Source organism: Pseudophryne corroboree, unplaced genomic scaffold, assembly GCF_028390025.1.
Source record: "Pseudophryne corroboree isolate aPseCor3 unplaced genomic scaffold, aPseCor3.hap2 scaffold_150, whole genome shotgun sequence".
Classification (NCBI taxonomy): domain Eukaryota; kingdom Metazoa; phylum Chordata; class Amphibia; order Anura; family Myobatrachidae; genus Pseudophryne; species Pseudophryne corroboree.
The window spans coordinates 1,271,313-1,288,303 of NW_026968131.1; the positions used below are offsets into that span (position 1 = coordinate 1,271,313).

General features: G+C 46.1%; 6 non-coding genes across 6 annotated transcripts; all 6 read right to left on the reverse strand.

The window, feature by feature from the left end:
* Positions 1 to 8,238: 8,238 nt before the first annotated feature.
* On the reverse strand, positions 8,239 to 8,402 carry LOC134999689 (U1 spliceosomal RNA). The gene has a single exon (XR_010201765.1). It is a non-coding gene; the product is annotated as a U1 spliceosomal RNA (small nuclear RNA).
* A 655-nt stretch (positions 8,403 to 9,057) lies between these two features.
* On the reverse strand, positions 9,058 to 9,220 carry LOC134999934 (U1 spliceosomal RNA). Its single transcript, XR_010201999.1, has one exon. It is a non-coding gene; the product is annotated as a U1 spliceosomal RNA (small nuclear RNA).
* A 152-nt stretch (positions 9,221 to 9,372) lies between these two features.
* LOC134999784 (U1 spliceosomal RNA) lies at positions 9,373 to 9,536 on the reverse strand. Its single transcript, XR_010201856.1, has one exon. It is a non-coding gene; the product is annotated as a U1 spliceosomal RNA (small nuclear RNA).
* A 674-nt stretch (positions 9,537 to 10,210) lies between these two features.
* On the reverse strand, positions 10,211 to 10,373 carry LOC135000048 (U1 spliceosomal RNA). Its single transcript, XR_010202086.1, has one exon. It is a non-coding gene; the product is annotated as a U1 spliceosomal RNA (small nuclear RNA).
* A 152-nt stretch (positions 10,374 to 10,525) lies between these two features.
* On the reverse strand, positions 10,526 to 10,689 carry LOC134999760 (U1 spliceosomal RNA). The gene has a single exon (XR_010201833.1). It is a non-coding gene; the product is annotated as a U1 spliceosomal RNA (small nuclear RNA).
* A 1,381-nt stretch (positions 10,690 to 12,070) lies between these two features.
* Positions 12,071 to 12,144, reverse strand: TRNAN-AUU (transfer RNA asparagine (anticodon AUU)). Its single transcript has one exon. It is a non-coding gene; the product is annotated as a tRNA-Asn (tRNA).
* Between the last annotated feature and the right edge of the window lie 4,847 nt (positions 12,145 to 16,991).

Consider the following 16,991-nt stretch of genomic DNA (forward strand, 5'->3'; position numbering starts at 1 on the left):
GTTGGATTGCAATCACAATAAGTGATCCAACTGCAAAAATTGCTAAGAGCATACGCATGTGCCTGCATTTTCTGCGGCACCCCGCAGAGAATGCGATCGCCTCTGCCTGTCAATCGGGGCAGGGGGGGAGAGGGGGGTCAGCAACACTCCATTTCCAAGTCAGGGATGGAGCGGTGCGGGGGCAAGGCTTCAAAATGGGGTCTGCAATGGAGGAGACACAGGGGGCGTGGTCACAGCGGCTGTATGACATCACATTCAGCCGCTGTGATCACAAAAATGGTGGCGGCTTCCTGCGCGCACATACAGTCTGCACCAGCAGGAGGCTACACCATTTTTTATGATCACGCTGAACTGCAGTGCGACTGCAATTACAGCATGGTCAAGAAGGGAGGCGTCATGCTGGGTGGCCATAAGAGATGAGCGGGTTCGGTTCCTCGGAATCCGAACCCGCCCGAACTTCACCCTTTTTTGCACGGGTCCGAGCAGACTCGGATCCTCCCGCCTTGCTCGGTTAACCCGAGCGCGCCCGAACGTCATCATCCCGCTGTCGGATTCTCACGAGACTTGGATTCTATATAAGGAGCCGCGCGTCGCCGCCATTTTCACACGTGCATTGAGATTGATAGGGAGAGGACGTGGCTGGCGTCCTCTCCGTTTAGATTAGAAGATAGAGACGAGTGACATTTGATTTACTACTAATTTGGGGAGCAGTTGAACTTGTCAGGAGTACTCAGTAGTGTAGAGTTTTGCTGATAGTGACCACCAGTTTTATTATTTATAATCCGTTCTCTGCCTGAAAAAAAACGATACACATACCATATCTGTGCTCAGCCTCAGTGTGCTGCATGATATATCATCTATGTATATCTGACTGTGCTGAGTGCTCACTGCTCACACAGCTTAATTGTGGGGGAGACTGGGGAGCAGTTATAGCAGGAGTACAGTGCACACTTTTGCTGCCAGTGTGACCACCAGTATATTGTCTGCCTGAAAAAGTTAAACACTCCTGTGGTGTTTTTTTTTTATTCTATAAACGCATTCTGCTGACAGTGTCCAGCAGGTCCGTCATACATATATTATATAAATATTTATCTGCAGTAGTGTTATATATTTTTTTTCATCTTTATCATCTCTATATTAGCAGACGCAGTACGGTAGTCCACGGCTGTGGCTATCTCTGTGTCGTCAGTGCTCGTCCATAATTGTATACCTACCTACCTGTGGTGGTTTTTTTTTTTCTATCTTCTTCATACTAGTAGTTTAGGAGTCTACTGACAGTGTCCACCAGGTCCATCATTATATTATATACCTACAGTAGTAATATATTTATTATATTATCTATACTAGCAGACGCAGTACGGTAGTCCACGGCTGTGGCTATCTCTGTGTCGTCAGTGCTCGTCCATGATTGTATACCTACCTACCTGTGGTGGGTTTTTTTTTTTATCTTCTTCATACTAGTAGTTTAGCAGTCTGCTGACAGTGTCCACCAGGTCCGTCATTATATTATATACCTACAGTAGTAATATATTTATTATATTATCTATACTAGCAGACGCAGTACGGTAGTCCACGGCTGTACCTACCTCTGTGTCGTCAGTGCTCGTCCATAATTGTATACCTACCTGTGGTGGGGTTTTTTTTTCTATCTTCTTCATACTAGTAGTTTAGGAGTCTGCTGACAGTGTCCACCAGGTCCGTCATTATATTATATACCTACAGTAGTAATATATTTAGTATATTATCTATACTAGCAGACGCAGTACGGTAGTTCACGGCTGTACCTACCTCTGTGTCGTCACTCGTCCATAATTGTATACCTAACTGTGGTGGTTTTTTTTTTCTATCTTCTTCATACTAGTAGTTTAGCAGTCTGCTGACAGTGTCCACCAGGTCCATCATTATATTATATATACCTACAGTAGTTATATATATATTTTTTTATATCATTAATTATCATCTCTATACTAGCAGACGCAGTACGGTAGGCCACGGCTGTGGCTATCTCTGTGTCGTCAGTGCTCGTCCATAATTGTATACCTACCTACCTGTGGTGGAAGTTTTTTTCTATCTTCTTCATACTAGTAGTTTAGCAGTCTGCTGACAGTGTCCACCAGGTCCGTCATTATATTATATATACCTACAGTAGTTATATATATTTTTTTTTATATCATTAATTATCATCTCTATACTAGCAGACGCAGTACGGTAGTCCACGGCTGTAGCTACCTCTGTGTCGTCAGTCACTCGTCATCCATAAGTATACTAGTATCCATCCATCTCCATTGTTTACCTGAGGTGCCTTTTAGTTGTGCCTATTAAAATATGGAGAACAAAAATGTTGAGGTTCCAAAAATAGGGAAAGATCAAGATCCACTTCCACCTCGTGCTGAAGCTGCTGCCACTAGTCATGGCCGAGACGATGAAATTCCATCAACGTCGTCTGCCAAGGCCGATGCCCAATGTCATAGTACAGAGCATGTAAAATCCAAAACACAAAAGATCAGTAAAAAAAGGACTCAAAAATCTAAATAAAAATCGTCGGAGGAGAAGCGTAAACTTGCCAATATGCCATTTACCACACGGAGTGGCAAGGAACGGCTGAGGCCCTGGCCTATGTTCATGGCTAGTGGTTCAGCTTCACATGAGGATGGAAGCACTCAGCCTCTCGCTAGAAAAATGAAAAGACTTAAGCTGGCAAAAGCACAGCAAAGAACTGTGCGTTCTTCAAAATCACAAATCCACAAGGAGAGTCCAATTGTGTCGGTTGCGATGCCTGACCTTCCCAACACTGGACGTGAAGAGCATGCACCTTCCACCATTTGCACGCCCCCTGCAAGTGCTGGAAGGAGCACCCGCAGTCCAGTTCCTGATAGTCAGATTGAAGATGTCAGTGTTGAAGTACACCAGGATGAGGAGGATATGGGTGTTGCTGGCGCTGGGGAGGAAATTGACAAGGAGGATTCTGATGGTGAGGTGGTTTGTTTAAGTCAGGCACCCGGCGAGACACCTGTTGTCCGTGGGAGGAATATGGCCATTGACATGCCTGGTGAAAATACCAAAAAAATCAGCTCTTCGGTGTGGAAGTATTTCAACAGAAATGCGGACAACAGGTGTCAAGCCGTGTGTTGCCTTTGTCAAGCTGTAATAAGTAGGGGTAAGGACGTTAACCACCTCGGAACATCCTCCCTTATACGTCACCTGCAGCGCATTCATCATAAGTCAGTGACAAGTTCAAAAACTTTGGGCGACAGCGGAAGCAGTCCACTGACCAGTAAATCCCTTCCTCTTGTAACCAAGCTCACGCAAACCACCCCACCAACTCCCTCAGTGTCAATTTCCTCCTTCCCCAGGAATGCCAATAGTCCTGCAGGCCATGTCACTGGCAATTCTGACGAGTTCTCTCCTGCCTGGGATTCCTCCGATGCATCCTTGAGTGTAACGCCTACTGCTGCTGGCGCTGCTGTTGTTGCTGCTGGGAGTCGATGGTCATCCCAGAGGGGAAGTCGTAAGACCACTTTTACTACTTCCACCAAGCAATTGACTGTCCAACAGTCCTTTGCAAGGAAGATGAAATATCACAGCAGTCATCCTGCTGCAAAGCGGATAACTGAGGCCTTGGCATCCTGGGCAGTGAGAAACGTGGTTCCGGTATCCATCATTACTTCAGAGCCAACTATAGACTTGATTGAGGTACTGTGTCCCCGGTACCAAATACCATCTAGGTTCCATTTCTCTAGGCAGGCGATACCGAAAATGTACACAGACCTCAGAAAAAGACTCACCAGTGTCCTAAAAAATGCAGTTGTACCCAATGTCCACTTAACCACGGACATGTGGACAAGTGGAGCAGGGCAGACTCAGGACTATATGACTGTGACAGCCCACTGGGTAGATGTATTGACTCCCGCCGCAAGAACAGCAGCGGCGGCACCAGTAGCAGCATCTCGCAAACGCCAACTCTTTCCTAGGCAGGCTACGCTTTGTATCACCGCTTTCCAGAATACGCACACAGCTGAAAACCTCTTACGGCAACTAAGGAAGATCATCACAGAATGGCTTACCCCAATTGGACTCTCCTGTGGATTTGTGGCATCGGACAACGCCAGCAATATTGTGCGTGCATTATATCTGGGCAAATTCCAGCACGTCCCATGTTTTGCACATACCTTGAATTTGGTGGTGCAGAATTATTTAAAAAACGACAGGGGCGTGCAAGAGATGCTGTCGGTGGCCACAAGAATTGCGGGACATTTTCGGCGTACAGGCACCACGTACAGAAGACTGGAGCAACACCAAAAACGCCTGAACCTGCCCTGCCATCATCTGAAGCAAGAAGTGGTAACGAGGTGGAATTCAACCCTCTATATGCTTCAGAGGATGGAGGAGCAGCAAAAGGCCATTCAAGCCTATACATCTGACCACGATATAGGAGGTGGAATGCACCTGTCTCAAGCGCAGTGGAGAATGATTTCAACGTTGTGCAAGGTTCTGCAACCTTTTGAACTTGCCACACGTGAAGTCAGTTCAGACACTGCCAGCCTGAGTCAGGTCATTCCCGTCATCAGGCTTTTGCAGAAGAAGCTGGAGACATTGAAGGAGGAGCTAAGACAGAGCGATTCCGCTAGGCATGTGGGACTTGTGGATGGAGCCCTTCATTCGCTTAACCAGGATTCACGGGTGGTCAATCTGTTGAAATCAGAGCACTACATTTTGGCCACCGTGCTCGATCCTAGATTTAAAACCTACGTTGTATCTCTCTTTCCGGCAGACACAAGTCTGCAGGGGTTCAAAGACCTGCTGGTGAGAAAATTATCAAGTCAAGCGGAACTTGATCGGTCAACAGCTCCTCCTTCACATTCTCCCGCAATTGGGGGTGCGAGGAAAAGGCTCAGAATTCCGAGCCCACCCGCTGGCGGTGATGCAGGGCAGTCTGGAGCGACTGCTGATGCTGACATCTGGTCCGGACTGAAGGACCTGCCAACGATTACGGACATGTCGTCTACTGTCACTGCATATGATTCTCTCACCATTGAAAGAATGGTGGAGGATTATATGAGTGACCGCATCCAAGTAGGCATGTCAGACAGTCCGTACGTATACTGGCAGGAAAAAGAGGCAATTTGGAGGCCCTTGCACAAACTGGCTTTATTCTACCTAAGTTGCCCTCCCACAAGTGTGTACTCCGAAAGAGTGTTTAGTGCCGCCGCTCACCTTGTCAGCAATCGGCGTACGAGGTTACTTCCAGAAAATGTGGAGAAGATGATGTTCATTAAAATGAATTATAATCAATTTCTCCGTGGAGACATTGACCAGCAGCAATTGCCTCCACAAAGTACACAGGAAGCTGAGATGGTGGATTCCAGTGGGGACGAATTGATAATCTGTGAGGAGGGGGATGTACACGGTGATGAATCGGAGGATGATGATGAGGTGGACATCTTGCCTCTATAGAGCCAGTTTGTGCAAGGAGAGATTAATTGCTTCTTTTTTGGTGGGGGTCCAAACCAACCCGTCATTTCAGTCACAGTCGTGTGGCAGACCCTGTCACTGAAATGATGGGTTGGTTAAAGTGTGCATGTCCTGTTTATACAACATAAGGGTGGGTGGGAGGGCCCAAGGCAATTCCACCTTGCACCTCTTTTTTCTTTTATTTTTCTTTGCGTCATGTGCTGTTTGGGGAGTGTTTTTTGGAAGGGCCATCCTGCGTGACACTGCAGTGCCACTCCTAGATGGGCCAGGTGTTTGTGTCGGCCACTTGGGTCGCTGAGCTTAGTCACACAGCTACCTCATTGCGCCTCTTTTTTTCTTTGCGTCATGTGCTGTTTGGGGAGTGTTTTTTGGAAGGGCCATCCTGCGTGACACTGCAGTGACACTCCTAGATGGGCCAGGTGTTTGTGTCGTCCACTTGGGTCGCTGAGCTTAGTCACACAGCTACCTCATTGCGCCTCTTTTTTTCTTTGCGTCATGTGCTGTTTGGGGAGTGTTTTTTGGAAGGGCCATCCTGCGTGACACTGCAGTGCCACTCCTAGATGGGCCAGGTGTTTGTGTCGGCCACTTGGGTCGCTGAGCTTAGTCACACAGCTACCTCATTGCGCCTCTTTTTTTCTTTGCGTCATGTGCTGTTTGGGGAGTGTTTTTGGAAGGGCCATCCTGCGTGACACTGCAGTGCCACTCCTAGATGGGCCAGGTGTTTGTGTCGGCCACTTGGGTCGCTGAGCTTAGTCACACAGCTACCTCATTGCACCTCTTTTTTTCTTTGCGTCATGTGCTGTTTGGGGAGTGTTTTTTGGAAGGGCCATCCTGCGTGACACTGCAGTGCCACTCCTAGATGGGCCAGGTGTTTGTGTCGGCCACTTGGGTCGCTGAGCTTAGTCACACAGCTACCTCATTGCGCCTCTTTTTTTCTTTGCGTCATGTGCTGTTTGGGGAGTGTTTTTTGGAAGGGCCATCATGCGTGACACTGCAGTGCCACTCCTAGATGGGCCAGGTGTTTGTGTCGGCCACTTGGGTCACTGAGCTTAGTCATCCAGCGACCTCGGTGCAAATTTTAGGACTAAAAATAATATTGTGAGGTGTGAGGTGTTAAGAATAGACTGAAAATGAGTGGAAATTATGGTTATTGAGGTTAATAATACTTTGGGATCAAAATGACTCCCAAATTCTATGATTTAAGCTGTTTTTTAGGGTTTTTTGAAAAAAACACCCGAATCCAAAACACACCCGAATCCGACAAAAAAAATTCGGTGAGGTTTAGCCAAAACGCGTTCGAACCCAAAACACGGCCGCGGAACCGAACCCAAAACCAAAACACAAAACCCGAAAAATTTCCGGTGCACATCTCTAGTGGCCATGCCATGTCACTGTGCAGGAGCCAGCACCGCTCACACACTAGTCTCCGGTGCAGCCCCCAACCCCCGGGACACCCGGAGCAGCAAAATGTAGATTCAGGCCACCAGGCCACGCCCCTACCTATGAAACCATGCCTCCTTTTTACCATTGCGCTGCTTATCTGCGCGCACTGCATTACAATCTCCCTCGCCACCTCTCTGGGTGTCACCAGTGATAGTGACACCTCTGCCATGCTTGTAGCAGCTGGTCCTAAGATCTACGCCTCAAGCCCTGAGTGTTTGCCCTTGTGACTTGTTGATCATCATAGCAAAGCAGATGCTTACAGAAAACTGCAGGGGCTTAGATTGAAAATAAAAAAAATTGATGGGTATAAGGTAGAGAGGAGCGGGTTCGGTTCTCCGAGAACCGAATTCCCCACGAACTCCACGTGGTTTACACTGGTACGAGGCAGGCTCGGTTGTTCCCGCCTGACTCGGAAAACCTGAACAAGGGAAAATGTCATCATCCCGCTGTCGGATTCTCGCGAGATTCGGATTCCATATAAAGAGCTGCGCGTTGCCGCCATTTTTACTCGTGCATTGAAGAGAGAGCGGAGAGGACGTGGCTATGTTCTCTCAGTGGAAATCTCAATATCAGTGCTCAGTATCAGTGGATACTTATTGCTGCTCAGTAATACTAGTAGTGTGTCTCTCCTGCTCAGTGTCAGTTCTCAGTAGTATCCTCATCAGTGCTCAGTATCACTGCTCATTGTCTTGTGCTGCATTGTTGTGCTCAGCATACTACAGTACATTACTAATAGTCCAGTGCTGCATCTTGCTGCTCAGTGTCAGTTCTAGTATCCTCATCAGTGCTCACTATCACTGCTCATTGCATTGTGGTGTTCTGTATACTACAGTAACATAGTAATATAGTAACATATAGTAACATAGTTTTTGAGGTTGAATAGAGGCAAATTGCCCATCGTGTTAAACCTGTTTTAAGTTGTGATGATTCTACATACTTGCTGAATAATGTTTTATGACTAGTTAGCTACTACAACTCATGTTACCCCCGGATTAACCATGTTGATATTTTAAGTATTATAACCTTGGATAGCTTTTTCATTCAGAAATGTATCCATTCCTTTTTTAAATCCAATTACAGAGTCCGCCATTACCACCTTCCCTGGCAGGGAATTCCACATCCTGATTGCCCTAACAGTGAAGATCATAGTATCTCACCTGGCAGGTAAGTAGGAGTTGGGCCAGAGCTGTGGAGGATTGCTGCTCGGGCACCCCCTGTCAAGTGAAGGAGATCCAACTGAGGCAGCACAAGGGAACTCTCGAAAGAAGAACAAGGCTAGAGGAAGATCTGAGACAAAGAAATCTGACTTTTACCAGAGCTGACCAGAGGAAAGCACAAACACAGTCCCCCACTACCACAAATAATGCAGTCGAGTTTCCCACATTTGGGGAAATCACAGGGGTCAGCATACCCAGAATGCAATGAATGAACCTCACCCTGGGAGAACAATCTTCATGACCATGGTATCGCCTATGCAAAATAAGTATGATTTGGGATAGGGCTGGGGAGGGCCGCTGCTCAGGCACATCTCTGTCAAGTAAAGGAGATTCAACTGAGGCAGCACAAGGGAACTCTCATCTGGGGACAACAACTGCAGGGAGAACACATATTTTCAGATGAACATGGGAGGGCAGAAGGCTGCCTAATACTGAAGCACCCCCAAACAACAAACCAAATGCAACAACTAGTACAAGCATTCCTGGGGGAAGTTCTGCAGAAGACGGATTTGCATACGGTGATGTCATCCAAGCAGTGGGCCAAAGTTGTCTGGAACCCTCATCTGCATATGAAAAGAGAAAAGGGGTATGCAGGGCATGGCGGCCTTTTGCGGCGCTTGGATGACCCTTAGTTCGCATTAAACACCCCCACCCTCCTTCGGTGTGGGGCTCATGTTGACAATGCCCCAGCCCCTGAAGCATTCAAGCTGATTTCTTACAGCAGCTTGGCACTGTAACAGCTCCAGAGCTGCTCTGTAAGGCAAGTAAAAGGGTGTGTAGTTTGCATTGTGCATTGGAAGGCACAAAGTAAGCAGACATGAGGAGAAGTCAGGATAGTGCACAAGGGTATAACAGGGAGGGGCTCAAGAAAAAAGAAGTGGAAACAGACAGCAAACTAGGCTGGAGAGAGACCTGAGACAAAGAGATCTGAATTATACGAGAGCCGACCAGGGGAAACACAAATTATGCAGTCAAGTTTCCCACATTTGGGGAAATCGCAGGGGCAGCACACCCAGAGTGCAATGGGTGAGCCTTGCCCTGGGAGAAGCACCTTCATGATCATAGTATCTCACCTGGCAGGTAAGTAGGAGTTGGGCTTGAGCTGGGGAGGGTCGCTGCTCGGGCACCCCCCTGTCAAGTGAAGGAGATCCAACTGAGGCAGCACAAGGGAACTCTCGAAAGAAGAACAAGGCTAGAGGAAGATCTGAAACAAAGAAATCTGACTTTTACCAGAGCTGACCAGAGGAAAACACAAACACAGTCCCCCACTACCACAAATAATGCAGTCGAGTTACCCACATTTGGGGAAATCACAGGGGTCAGCATACCCAGAATGCAATGAATGAACCTCACCCTGGGAGAATAATCTTCATGACCATGGTATCTCCTATGCAAAATAAGTATGATTTGGGATAGGGCTGGGGAGGGCCGCTGCTCAGGCACATCTCTGTCAAGTAAAGGAGATTCAACTGAGGCAGCACAAGGGAACTCTCATCTGGGGACAACAACTGCAGGGAGAACACATATTTTCAGATGAACATGGGAGGGCAGAAGGCTGCCTAATACTGAAGCACCCCCAAACAACAAACCAAATGCAACAACTAGTGCAAGCATTCCTGGGGGAAGGCCTGCCGCAGATGGATTTGCATATGGTGATGTCATCCAAGCAGTGGGTCAAAGTTGGCTACAACCTTCGTCTGCATATGAAAAGAGAAAAGGGGCGTGCAGGGCATGGCGGCCTTTTGCGGTGCTTGGATGACCCTTAGTTTGCATTAAACACCCCCACCCTCCTTCGGTGTGGGTCTCATGTTGGCCATGCCCCAGCCCCTGAAGCATTCAAGCTGATTTCTTGCAGCAGCATGGCACTGTAACAGCTCCAGAGCTGCTCTGTAAGGCAAGTAAAAGGGTGTGGGCCCTGCAGCACTACCTGTAGTTTGCATTGTGCATTGGAAGGCACAAAGTAAGCAGACAGGAGGAGAAGTCAGGATAGTGCACAAGGGTATAAAAGGGAGGGGCTCAAGAAAAAAGAAGTGGAAACAGACAGCAAACTAGGCTGTAGAGAGACCTGAGACAAAGAGATCTGAATTATACGAGAGCCGACCAGGGGAAACACAAATTCTGCAGTCAAGTTTCCCACATTTGGGGAAATCGCAGGGGCAGCACACCCAGAGTGCAATGGGTGAGCCTTGCCCTGGGAGAAGCACCTTCATGATCATAGTATCTCACCTGGCAGGTAAGTAGGAGTTGGGCTAGAGCTGTGGAGGGTCGCTGCTCGGGCACCCCCCTGTCAAGTGAAGGAGATCCAACTGAGGCAGCACAAGGGAACTCTCGAAAGAAGAACAAGGCTAGAGGAAGATCTGAGACAAAGAAATCTGACTTTTACCAGAGCTGACCAGAGGAAAACACAAACACAGTCCCCCACTACAACAAATAATGCAGTCGAGTTACCCACATTTGGGGAAATCACAGGGGTCAGCATACCCAGAATGCAATGAATGAACCTCACCCTGGGAGAACAATCTTCATGACCATGGTATCTCCTATGCAAAATAAGTATGATTTGGGATAGGGCTGGGGAGGGCCGCTGCTCAGGCACATCTCTGTCAAGTAAAGGAGATTCAACTGAGGCAGCACAAGGGAACTCTCATCTGGGGACAACAACTGCAGGGAGAACACATATTTTCAGATGAACATGGGAGGGAAGAAGGCTGCCTAATACTGAAGCACCCCCAAACAACAAACCAAATGCAACAACTAGTGCAAGCATTCCTGGGGGAAGGCCTGCAGCAGATGGATTTGCATATGGTGATGTCATCCAAGCAGTGGGTCAAAGTTGGCTTCAACCCTCGTCTGCATATGAAAAGAGAAAAGGGGCGTGCAGGGCATGGCGGCCTTTTGCGGCGCTTGGATGACCCCTAGTTCGCATTAAACACCTCCACCCTCCTTCGGTGTGGGGCTCATGTTGGCTATGCCCCAGCCCCTGAAGCATACAAGCTGATTTCTTGCAGCAGCTGGGCACTGTAACAGCTCTAGAGCTGCTCTGTACGGCAAGTAAAAGGGTGTGGGCCCTGCAGCACTACCTGTAGTTTGCATTGTGCATTGGAAGGCACAAAGTAAGCAGACGGGAGAAGTCAGGATAGTGCGCAAGGGCATAGAAGGGAGCAGCTCAAGAAAAGAGAAGTGGAAACAGACAGCAAACTAGGCTGGAGAGAGACCTGAGACAAAGAGATCTGAATTATACGAGAGCCGACCAGGGGAAACACAAATTATGCAGTCAAGTTTCCCACATTTGGGGAAATCTGTCACCAGAAGAGCAATGCAAAATGTACAAGTGATATATTAAAATCATCTTCCATCTTGAATTTCAATGATGCATTGGGACAACAATTTTGTGAGAAACATCTTCACCCATAAAGAAAGATTTTCTTAATTCCTTATCTGTGTGCTGATTAGATATTACCTTGTTTTCACATTAAACAGACTTCCACATGAGAAAGCAGCAAGGATGCAGTAACGTTTATGTTTCCTGGTGTCAACCTGTATTATTTCAGTAGACATTGAAATGAGGATGCATCTTGCTGCCTTTCCAATGTAGCAAGTTTAATTCAGTAATAGGTGAAAAAACATTCCTACAAAGGTGTTAATCAGAGACTTGGCTTTGTGGACACTTTTCAGAGAGCAAATTTGTTAGCATAAAAATAAAGTCAGAAAATGAAGAGCTGTTTAATCACTCAATTGGACTTTTCTGCCAGCATAATTTTTTTTTCTCTGCAACCCACTGCTAAATTGTGCTTCCTAGCTGTTTTTTATAAAATCACTTAATCAAATCTAACTCTGATTACATCAGAGAAGGCCAGGTACCCTACACCATAAAATGGGGTTTGAAATTTTGACTTGTCTACTTAAAGATCACCAAAATCTGATCACAAGGTCAATTACATCCCTGGGTGGGATTGAACCACCAACCTTTTGGTTAATAGCCAAACATGCTAACCGATTGCACCACAGAGACACCTCGTAAAAGTCCATTCTGACAAAGGCTAATAAGCATTCATCTAGAACGTTTCCTAGAAAAACTTTAAAAAGTCAATAATCTGGAGAGTTTTTGTAAGAAACACATTGCTACTTTCCCATGATGAGTGAGTGCTTCAGGATCTCTTGCACTTACATGAGCAGCAGAGTACTGCAACGGAAGCATGCTGGGCCCATAACCCAGAGGTAGGCAGATTGAAACTATCTTCTGCTATATGCATTGTTTTTTGTTAATTAAAGTAATCCAAAACTGGGATTGATATTTTGGCTCTTTTATTTTTACTTAAAGTACAATAACTTTTACCATTTTAATTTGTTTTAATAGTATATTGACAGTATTGTTTTCTTTCAAAAATCCACTTAATTTTCTTTACCCTATTATTAAAATGGTAATTGACAAAAACAAACTACATTGTCACCAGAAGAGCAGTACAAAATGTACAAGTGATATATTAAAATCATCATTCCAGCTTGAATTTCAATGATGCTTTGGTGCAACAATTTTGTGAGAAACATCTTCACCCATAAAGAAAGATTTTCTTAATTCCTTACCTGTGTGCTGATTAGATATCACCTTGTTTTCACATTAAACAGACTTCCCCATGAGGAAGCAGCAAGGATGCAGTGACGTTTATGTTTCCTGGTGTCAACCTGTATTATTTCAGTAGACATTGAAATGAGGATGCATCTTGCTGCCTTTCCAATGAAGCAAGTTTAATTCAGTAATAGGTGAAAAACCATTCCTACAAAGGTGTTAATCAGAGACTTTACTTTGTGGACACTTTTCAGAGAGCAAATTTGTTAGCATAAACATAAAATCAGAAAATGAAGAGCTGTTTAATCACTCAATTGGACTTTTCTGCCAGCATAGTTTTTTTTCTCTGCAACCCACTGCTAAATTGTGCTTCCTAGCTGTATTTTATAAAATCACTTAATCAAATCTAACTCTGATTACATCAGAGAAGGCCAGGTACCCTACACCATAAAAGGGAGTTTGACATTTTGACTTGTCTACTTAAAGATTACCAAAATCTAATCACAAGGTCAATTACATCCATGGGTGGGATTGAACCACCAACCTTTTGGTTAATAGCCAAACATGCTAACCGATTGCACCACAGAGACACCTCGTAAAAGTATATACTGACAAAGGCTAATAAGCATTCATCTAGAACGTTTCCTAGAAAAACTTTAAAAAGTCAATAATCTGGAGAGTTTTTGTAAGAAACACATTGGTACTTTCCCATGATGAGTGAGTGCTTCAGGATCTCTTGCACTTACATGAGCAGCAGAGTACTGCAACGGAAGCATGCTGGGCCCATAACCCAGAGGTAGGCAGATTGAAACTATCCTCTGCTATATGCATTGTTTTTTGTTAATTAAAGTAATCCAAAACTGGGATTGATATTTTGGCTCTTTTATTTTTACTTAAAGTACAATAACTTTTACCATTTTAATTTGTTTTAATAGTATATTGACAGTATTGTTTTCTTTCAAAAATCCACTTAATTTTCTTTACCCTATTATTAAAATGGTAATTGACAAAAACAAACTACATTGTCACCAGAAGAGCAGTACAAAATGTACAAGTGATATATTAAAATCATCTTTCCAGCTTGAATTTCAATGATGCTTTGGTGCAACAATTTTGTGAGAAACATCTTCACCCATACCCAAGACTTACTAGGCTGAATATGTATACACTAGAAAAGAGGTGCCTAAGAGGAGATATTATTAATATCTTCAAATATGTAAAGATACATAACAAAGAGTTATCAGAGGAATTATTTATTAAAAGAACACGTGGTCACTCGCTGCGACTGGAGGAAATTCAGAATGCAATGGAGGAAAGGGTTCTTCACTGTTAGGGCAATCAGGATGTGGAATTCCCTGCCAGGGAAGGTGGTAATGGCGGACTCTGTAATTGGATTTAAAAAAGGAATGGATACATTTCTGAATGAAAAAGCTATCCAAGGTTATAATACTTAAAATATCAACATGGTTAATCCGGGGGTAACATGAGTTATAGTAGTTAACTAGTCATAAAACATTATTCAGCAAGTATGTAGAATCATCACAACTTAAAACAGGTTGAACACGATGGGCAATTTGCCTCTATTCAACCTCAAAAAATATGTTACTATATGTTACTATATTACTGTAGTATACAGAACACCACAATGCAATGAGCAGTGATAGTGAGCACTGATGAGGATACTAGAACTGACACTGAGCAGCAAGATGCAGCACTGGACTATTAGTAATGTACTGTAGTATGCTGAGCACCACAATGCAGCACAAGACAATGAGCAGTGATACTGAGCACTGATGAGGATACTACTGAGAACTGACACTGAGCAGGAGAGACACACTACTAGTATTACTGAGCAGCAATAAGTAACCACTGATACTGAGCACTGATATTGAGATTTCCACTGAGAGAACATAGCCACGTCCTCTCCGCTCTCTCTTCAATGCACGAGTAAAAATGGCGGCAACGCGCAGCTCTATATATAATATCCGAATCTCGCGAGAATCCGACAGCGGGATGATGACATTTTCCCTTGTTCAGGTTTTCCGAGTCAGGCGGGAACAACCGAGCCTGCCTCAGACCAGTGTAAACCACGTGGAGTTCGTGGGGAATTCGGTTCTCGGAGAACCGAACCCGCTCCTCTCTACCTTATACCCATCAATTTTTTTTATTTTCAATCTAAGCCCCTGCAGTTTTCTGTAAGCATCTGCTTCGCTATGATGATCAACAAGTCACAAGGGCAAACACTCAGGGCTTGAGGCATAGATCTTTGGACCAGCTGCTACAAGCATGGCAGAGGTGTCACTATCACTGGTGACACCCAGAGAGGTGGCGAGGGAGATTGTAATGCAGTGCGTGCAAATAAGCAGCGCAATGGTAAAAAGGAGGCATGATTTCATAGGTAGGGGCGTGGCCTGGTGGCCTGAATCTACATTTTGTTGCTCCGGGTGTCCCGGGGGTTGGGGGCTGCACCCGGGGAATAGTGTGTAAGCGGTGCTGGCTCCTGCACAGTGACAGGGCATGGCCACCCAGTATGACACCTCCCTTCTTGACCATGCTGTAATTGCAGTCGCACTGCAGTTCAGCGTGATCATAAACAATGGTGTAGCCTCCTGCTGGTGCAGACTGTATGTGCGCGCAGGAAGCCGCCACCATTTTTGTGATCACAGCGGCTGAATGTGATGTCATACAGCCGCTGTGACCACGCCCCCTGTGTCTCCTCCATTGCAGACCCCATTTTGAAGCCTTGCCCCCGCACTGCTCCATCCCTGACTTGGAAATGGAGTGTTGCTGACCCCACTCTCCCCCCCTGCCCCGATTGACAGGCAGAGGCGATCGCATGCAGGCACATGCGTATGCTCTTAGCAATTTTTGCAGTTGGATTGCTTATTGTGATTGCAATCCAACCTGAATCAGGCCCTATTACCTATCACATAGCGCTGCGGGCAGTACAAAATTGGGTTAATATAGGAGAAAAACCCCCAGACCTGTGCTCCTTAACTGTACCTGGTGGCTAGTGGAGCGGCTGCCCAGTAATCAGTGTCCACCCCAGTGCGCACACGGCCCACCCCCTACGGCCACGCTCCCCTTAATCAGCGGCCTCGTGATCCGGAAGGGCGGTGTGTGTGTGACTGACCTTAGGAAGAAACCGGAGCCTCCGCTGCAGTGACCCAGCAACCAGGGCACGGGAGTATACAGCGCCGCTGGGAGTGATGAAGCTGCAGTAAAGATGTCTATTAGACCTAGCCTGCTGCAGCCCTTGTAGATTCTCATAAAACAAGTTCTTCTTTTCTTGTCAAAATTAATAGCTAAGAATAGGCTGCCTGAGGCAGGCCCCTGTTAAGTGGCCTGCTACTGAAGGCACCAACTACAAACTGAGCTCCCTGTTCATGGAAGCGGGGTTATAGAGGAGGATGCGCTGAGCATCTTGGGAACAGTCAAAAGCTTTGAGCCGGTTGGTGCCTCAGATCAAGATCCTACTCTACACCCCAATGTGAATCCTTGTGGAGTCCAGTGTACCCCACAGAAGAAATTAATGTGTCACACCCATTGGCAGCAACCTTAGAATAGCTGCTGACGGGCACAATTGAGAAAGGAAGGGGGGGGGGGGCATTTGAATCCAGCACATAGATGCAATTCAAATATGTAATTTGTACCTTCCTATTTTAAAATATAATGGATGAACCTCACCCTGTGAGAACAATCTTCATGATCAAGAGATCTAATATGTAAAATAAGTATGAGTTGGTATAGGGCTGGGGAGGGTGGCAGCTCGGGCAGCCCCTTCCCCGTCAAGTTAAGGAGATTCAACTGAGGAAGCACAAGGGAACTCTCGTCTGGGGACAACAACTGCAGGGAGACCACATCTTTTCAGATGAACATGGGAGGGCGGAAGGCTGCCTAATACTGAAGCACCATCAAATATCAAACCATATCCAACAACTAGTACAAGCATTCCTGGGGGAAGGTCTGCAGCAGACGGATTTGCATACGGTGATGTCATCCAAGCAGTGGGCCAAAGTTGGCTGGAACCCTCATCTGCATATAAAAAGAGAAAAGGGGCATGCAGGGCATGGCGGCCTTTTGCAGTGCTTGGATGACCCCTAGTTCGCATTAAACACCCCCACCCTCCTTTGGTGTGGGGCTCATGTTGGCCATGCCCCATCCCCTGAAGCATTCATGCTGATTTCTTGCAGCAGCTGGGCACTGTAACAGCTCCAGAGCTGCTCTGTAAGGCAAGTAAAAGGGTGTGGGCCCTGCAGCACCACCTGTAGTTCGCATTGTGCGTTGGAAGG